The sequence below is a fragment of the Rhinoderma darwinii genome, chromosome 8 (genome assembly GCF_050947455.1).
Source record: "Rhinoderma darwinii isolate aRhiDar2 chromosome 8, aRhiDar2.hap1, whole genome shotgun sequence".
Classification (NCBI taxonomy): Eukaryota; Metazoa; Chordata; class Amphibia; order Anura; family Rhinodermatidae; genus Rhinoderma; species Rhinoderma darwinii.
In genome coordinates, this window is record NC_134694.1 from 52108492 (window position 1) to 52115610 (window position 7119).

Sequence of the window (7119 nt, forward strand, 5' to 3'; positions counted from 1 at the left end):
ACTATAGGTTTAGAAAATATAGTTTGTAATTGGATTGAGAATTGGCTCAAGGACCGTATCCAGAGGGTTGTGGTCAATGATTCCTTCTCTGAATGGTCCCCGGTTATAAGTGGTGTACCCCAGGGTTCAGTGCTGGGACCACTATTATTCAACTTATTTATTAATGATATAGAGGAAGGGATTAATAGCACTATTTCTATTTTTGCAGATGACACCAAGCTATGTAATATAGTTCAGACTATGGAAGATGTTCATGAATTACAGGCAGATTTAAACAAACTAAGTGTTTGGGCGTCCACTTGGCAAATGAAGTTTAATGTAGATAAATGTAAAGTTATGCATCTTGGTACCAACAACCTGCATGCATCATATGTCCTAGGGGGCGCTACACTGGCGGATTCACTTGTTGAGAAGGATCTGGGTGTACTTGTAAATCATAAACTAAATAACAGCATGCAGTGTCAATCAGCTGCTTCAAAGGCCAGCAGGATATTGTCGTGTATTAAAAGAGGCATGGACTCGCGGGACAGGGATGTAATAATGCCACTTTACAAAGCATTAGTGAGGCCTCATCTAGAATATGCAGTTCAGTTCTGGGCTCCAGTTCATAGAAAGGATGCCCTGGAGTTGGAAAAAATACAAAGAAGAGCAACGAAGCTAATAAGGGGCATGGAGAATTTAAGTTATGAGGAAAGATTGAAAGAATTAAACCTATTTAGCCTTGAAAAAAGAAGACTAAGGGGGGACATGATTAACTTATATAAATATATTAATGGCACATACAAAAAATATGGTGAAATCCTGTTCCTTGTAAAACCCCCTCAAAAAACAAGGGGGCACTCCCTCCGTCTGGAGAAAAAAAGGTTCAAGCTGCAGAGGCGACAAGGCTTCTTTACAGTGAGAACTGTGAATTTATGGAATAGCCTACCGCAGGAGCTGGTCACAGCAGGGACAGTAGATGGCTTTAAAAAAGGGTTAGATAATTTCCTAGAACAAAAAAATATTAGCTCCTATGTGTAGAAATTTTTCCTTCCCTTTTCCCTTCCCTTGGTTGAACTTGATGGACATGTGTCTTTTTTCAGCCGTACTAACTATGTAACTATGTAACTATGTAACTATATATATATATATATATATAGATATAGAGAGATAGATAATTTTTTATCTAAACATACATTTTTTATCTATATATACAGGGTGATTCTAAAAGGATGGTGCAAAATTGTTGCCTTTAGTATTCATAATCGAGAGAACATAACACAAATTTATTAACTTGAAAAGACGGACTATCTACCAAGTTTTATCTACTGTATACACAACAAATGTTCAAAGTAATTTCCATTGATGACACGGCAGATCTCTAGGCGGTAGTCCAGTTCTGTCCAGATGCCTGCCAGCATATCCTCGGATATGGACTCCACTGTTTCAGTGATGTGTTGTCTCAGGTCGTTCAGATCCTGTGGCTGGGGGGGCAGATACACTGAGTCCTTGATGTAGCCCCACAGAAAGAAGTCGCAGGGTGTTAGATCTGGCGATCGTGGAGGCTAATGCAACATTGGTGAATTGTTGTTTCTGGAATAGCCGATTCAACTTTCCGGTGGAGTTTCAATCAGGTATAGGTGAACATCCAAATGAAAATGTGGAGGTGCACCATCCTGCTGATAGACTACGTTTGGCAGATCTTCCTCTATCTGTGGCATAAGCCACTCGCTTAACATGTCCAGGTAAGAGTGGCCAGTGACTGTATCCTTGGCAAAAAAGAAGGTACCGTAGACTTTGCACCTGCTCATTGCACAGAACACATTTACTTTGGGTATATATATGTGTGTATGTATATATATATATATATATATATATATATATATATATATACATACAGAGGCGTAGCTAGGTTTTCCAGCACCCGGGGCAATGATTCAGTTTGGCGCCCCCTCCCCCGAACCTCTTTCCCGACATCTCCTTCCCCCTCGCCATGTTTGTTTTCCCTAACAATCAATGAAGTGTCATTTTTTTTTTGCTATTTTTTTTTATGTAACTCGAGCATAAAACCATTTCTACATTATATAGTTCTATATAAAACACCAGAACCAAGCTCATTACATATATACAGCACCAGAACAAACTCACTACATATATACAGCACCAGAACAAAGCTCAGTACATATATACAACACCAGAACAAAGCTCATTACATATATGCAACACTAGAACACAGCTCATTACAGAACCAAGCTCAATACATATATACAGTGCCAGAACCAAGCTTAGTAGATATATACAGCACCAGAACAAAACTCAGTACATATATACAGCTCCAGAATCAAGATCAGTACATATATACAGCACCAGAACAAGCTCAGTACATATACACAGTGCCAGAACAAAGCTCTGTACATAAATACAACACCAGCACAAATACAGCTTAATTTAGTGCAACTCCTGCAGTATAGGTTTGCACTAAATTGTATACAGCTCCCAGTATGGCCCAAGCAATGATAAGGTTATGCTGGGAGTTGCTGTTTCACAAAAAAAAAATCAAACCACTCATCTCGATGCAGATCATACAGTTACTACAGTACTGATTAGAGGCAGAATAAACATTTACATTAAGTGACTCACCAGTGACGATCTCAGATTCTAGTTGTTCTTTTTCTCTTTTTTTTCTCCATCCGTCATCGCGCCGCTTGCGCCTATGAAAGGAGCTGATTGGCAGGACACTATGACTTGCCCTGTCAATCAGCGCCTTACAACGACGCAAGCGGTGCAAAGAAGAAATCGCGCCTCTTGAGTAGTTGAAAAGCGGTGAATGGCGGGACACGGAACGTACCCGGCCATTTATCACCTGCAGTGCAAAAGGGGTGGTGGATTCAGAGCGGCCGCCGTCATGGACGGTGCGGTCCTGGCGCCCCCCCTACCTTCCCTCTAAGTTGTGCCCGGGGTACATGCCCCGCCTGCCCCCCTAGCTACGTCGCTGCACATTTGTGATCGCTGGAGCCTCCCGGCGATCAGAATCAGCGCGCCATTCATTTCCATGGGACAACTGTCTCCTGGAGCTCCATAAAAATAAATGAAGGAATTCTCATTCAGGGAAATTTCGGTCCCCTGTTATCATTGCTGGGGGATGGGGGATACATATGATTGTGTGACAACCCCTTTAACTAGCGTTTCTAAAATCATAAAATTTCATTTATTTTATGATTTTAGAAACACTAGTGTTCCCAGGCATTAAATTGCTTTTACTTTATTCTCACCACTGTGTTTACTATGTTCCACTTGGTGCCGTGGTGCTCAACGCCCTGCTCCGAACGCTGTTACGTCCAGCGTCATAGTGTCGTGGTCCCGCTGTGCGCAGGCAACTCGCGGGGGCGTGGCTGGCTGGCGACAGGAAGCACAGCAGAACATTTTTCAGACGCCCCTGGACCGGTAAGAAACCTGGACTGTCCCTTCTGGTTAGGACCTATGTAAGTAGCGGCAGCTGTCCCAGCGGCGCCCCCCCCCATTCCTACATTCTATTTGCGCCCGGGGCACATGCCCCGCCTGCCCCCCCTAGATACGTCCCTGTATATATACACTACCGTTCAAAAGTTTGGGGTCACCCAGACAATTTTGTGTTTTCCACAAAAACTCACACTTATATTTATCAAATGAGTTACAAAATGACTAGAAAATATAGTCAAGACATTGACAAGGTTAGAAATAATGGTTTTTATTTTAAATAATTTTTTCCTTCAAACTTTGCTTTCGTCAAAGAATGCTTTATTTGCAGCAATTACAGCATTGCAGACCTTTGGCATTCTAGCTGTTCATTTGCTGAGGTAATCGGGAGAAATTTCACCCCATGCTTCCAGAAGCCCCTCCCACAAGTTGGATTGGCTTTATGGGCACTTCTTGCGTACCATACGGTCAAGCTGCTCCCACAACAGCTCTATGGGGTTGAGATCTGGTGACTGCTCTGGCCACTCCATTACAGATAGAATACCAGCTGCCTGCTTCTTCCCTAAATAGTTCTTGCATAATTTAGAGGTGTGCTTTGGGTCATTGTCCTGTTGTAGGATGAAATTGGCTCCAATCAAGCGCTGTCCACAGGGTATGTCATGGCGTTGCAAAGTGGAGTGATAGCCTTCCTTATTCAAAATCCCTTTTACCTTGTACAAATCTCCCACTTTACCAGCACCAAAGCAACCCCAGACCATCACATTACCTCCACCATGCTTGACAGATCGCGTCGGGCACTCTTCCAGCATCTTTTCAGTTGTTCTGCGTCTCACAAATGTTCTTCTGTGTGATCCTAACACCTCAAACTTCGATTCGTCTGTCCATAACACTTTTTTCCAATTTTCCTCTGTCCAATGTCTGTGTGCTTTTGCCCATATTAATCTTTTCCTTTTATTAGCCAGTCTCAGATATGGCTTTTTCTTTGCCACTCTGCCCTGAAGGCCAGCATCCCGGAGTCGCCTCTTCACTGTAGACGTTGACACTGGCGTTTTGCGGGTACTATTTAATGAAGCTGCCAGTTGAGGACCTGTGAGGCGTCTATTTCTCAAACTAGAGACTCTAATGTACTTGTCTTGTTGCTCAGTTGTGCAGCGGGGCCTCCCACTTCTCTTTCTACTCTGGTTAGAGCCTGTGTGTGCTGTCCTCTGAAGGGAGTAGTACACACCTTTGTAGGAAATCTTCATTTTCTTGGCAATTTCTCGCATGGAATAGCTTTCATTTCTAAGAACAAGAATAGACTGTCGAGTTTCACATGAAAGCTCTCTTTTTCTAGCCATTTTGAGAGTTTAATCGAACCCACAAATGTAATGCTCCAGATTCTCAACTAGCTCAAAAGAAGGTCAGTTTTATAGATCCTCTAAACAGCAAAACTGTTTACAGCGGTGCTAACATAATTGCAAAAGGGTTTTCAAGTGTTTTCGAATCATCCATCAGCCTTCTAACACAGTTAGCAAACACAATGTACCATTAGAACACTGGAGTGATGGTTGCTGGAAATGGGCCTCTATACACCTATGTAGATATTGCATTAAAAACCAGACGTTTGCAGCTAGAATAGTCATTTAGCACATTAACAATGTATAGAGTGTATATCTGATTAATTTAATGTTATCTTCATGGAAAAAAACTGTGCTTTTCTTTCAAAAATAAGGAAATTTCTAAGTGACCCTAAACTTTTGAACGGTAGTGTGTGTGTATATATATATATATATATATATATATATACTGTATATATACAGACAGAGAAAAATTTGCAGCACTCCGGTGTGAAGAAAATGGTGGTTTATTCAATCCCAATACAAAAGTGAAGTTTCAATCCTACAATAGGATCTTTATCAAGTTTGATAAAGATCCTATTGTAGGATTGAAATGTCGCTTTTGTGTTGGGATTGAATAAACCACCATTTTCTTCACACCGGAGTGCTGCAAATTTTTCTCTCTCTGAGTTTTACATTTTCGTCCGAGGATCAGGACGCTTTGCTGGGCACCCGTTCATATGGTTCTTTTGTGAGTGCTGCTGCTTTCTCCTTTATATATATATATATATATATATATATATATATATATATATATATATATATATATATGTAGAGATAAGCAGCACTCTTCGTCAGATTCCAACACGGTAATGGGTGCAAGCAGGTAATCCAGATCCGTGGATTATAAGACATAAACAAAAGAAATCCCACAGCACTCCGATTTATTCATTCTATGTAGATATTGCATTAAAAACCAGACGTTTGCAGCTATAATAGTCATTTAGCACATTAACAATGTATTTCTGATTAATTTAATGTTATCTTCATTGGAAAAATCTGTGCTGTGAAATTTCTAAGTGACCCTAAAGTTTTGAACGGTAGTGTATATACATACATATACACACACAGTTATTACATCATACCACTATACCCTGGACCAAATATTTCCACCATTCAAAGATTAAATATTACCTGTATACTGTTTGTGCCACACACAGTAATAATTCTCCCATTGTGCACCCTATAGAGAGTGCCACAGTACCCCTGTAGATAGTGCCATAGTACTCCTGTAGATAATGCCACAGTGCCCATCTAAATAGTGCCTAAGTAGATAGTGCCACACACAGTTCCCATGTAGATAGTGCCACACACAGTTCCCATGTAGATAGTGCCCATGTAGATAGTGCCACACACTGCCCCTGTAGATACTGCACATGTAGATAGTGCCACACAAAGTGCCTATGTAGACAGTGCCACACTGCCCCCTGTACATAGTTCCATAGGGCCCATGTAGATATTTATGTAGGTAGTGCCACACACTGTGACTGTACATAGTTCCACAGTGCCCATGTACAAAGTGCCACACACAGTGCCCATGTAGATAGTAACACAATACCCCTGTAAATTGTGCCACAGTGCCCATATAGATAGTTCCACACACTGCCCCTGTAGAAAGTGCCACACTGCCCCTGTAGATAGTGCCACAGTTACATAGTTGATAAGGTTGTAAAAAGACACAGGTCCATCAGGTCCAATTTATAATCCTACCATTCAAATCCAGCGGAAGGCAAAGCCCCCATGAGTTTGAAGCCAATTACCTCATATGGGGAAAAATTCCTCCCTGACCCCAAATATGGGGTCAGAAAAAATCCCTGGATCAACGTCCCATCTCTAGTACTCACAACTTGTAATATTATATTTTTCAAGAAAGACATCAAGGCCCTTCTTGAACTTGTTCAAAAAATCAACCATCACGACATCCTGTGGCAGAGAGTTCCGTAGTGTCACTGCGCTCACATTAAAGAATTCTCATCTGTGATGATGGTGAAACCTTTTTTGCTTTAGACGAAGGGGATGACCCCTTGTCCTTGTTGCAGGTCTAGGTGTAAAAAGATCGTTAGAAAGATCTCTGTGCTGTCCAATTATATATTTGTACATTGCAATTTTTCTAAACTGAATGGACCCAAGATTGATAATCTTTCTTGGTACTGCCATCCACCCATTCCCTTAATTACCTTGGTTGCCCTTCTTTGCACCCATTCAAGTCAAGCCATATCCTTCTTATACACAGGTGCCCAAAATTGTACACAATATTCCATGTGTAGTCTGGCTAGTGAGACTAGACAGCCTGATTTGCATAGGGGCA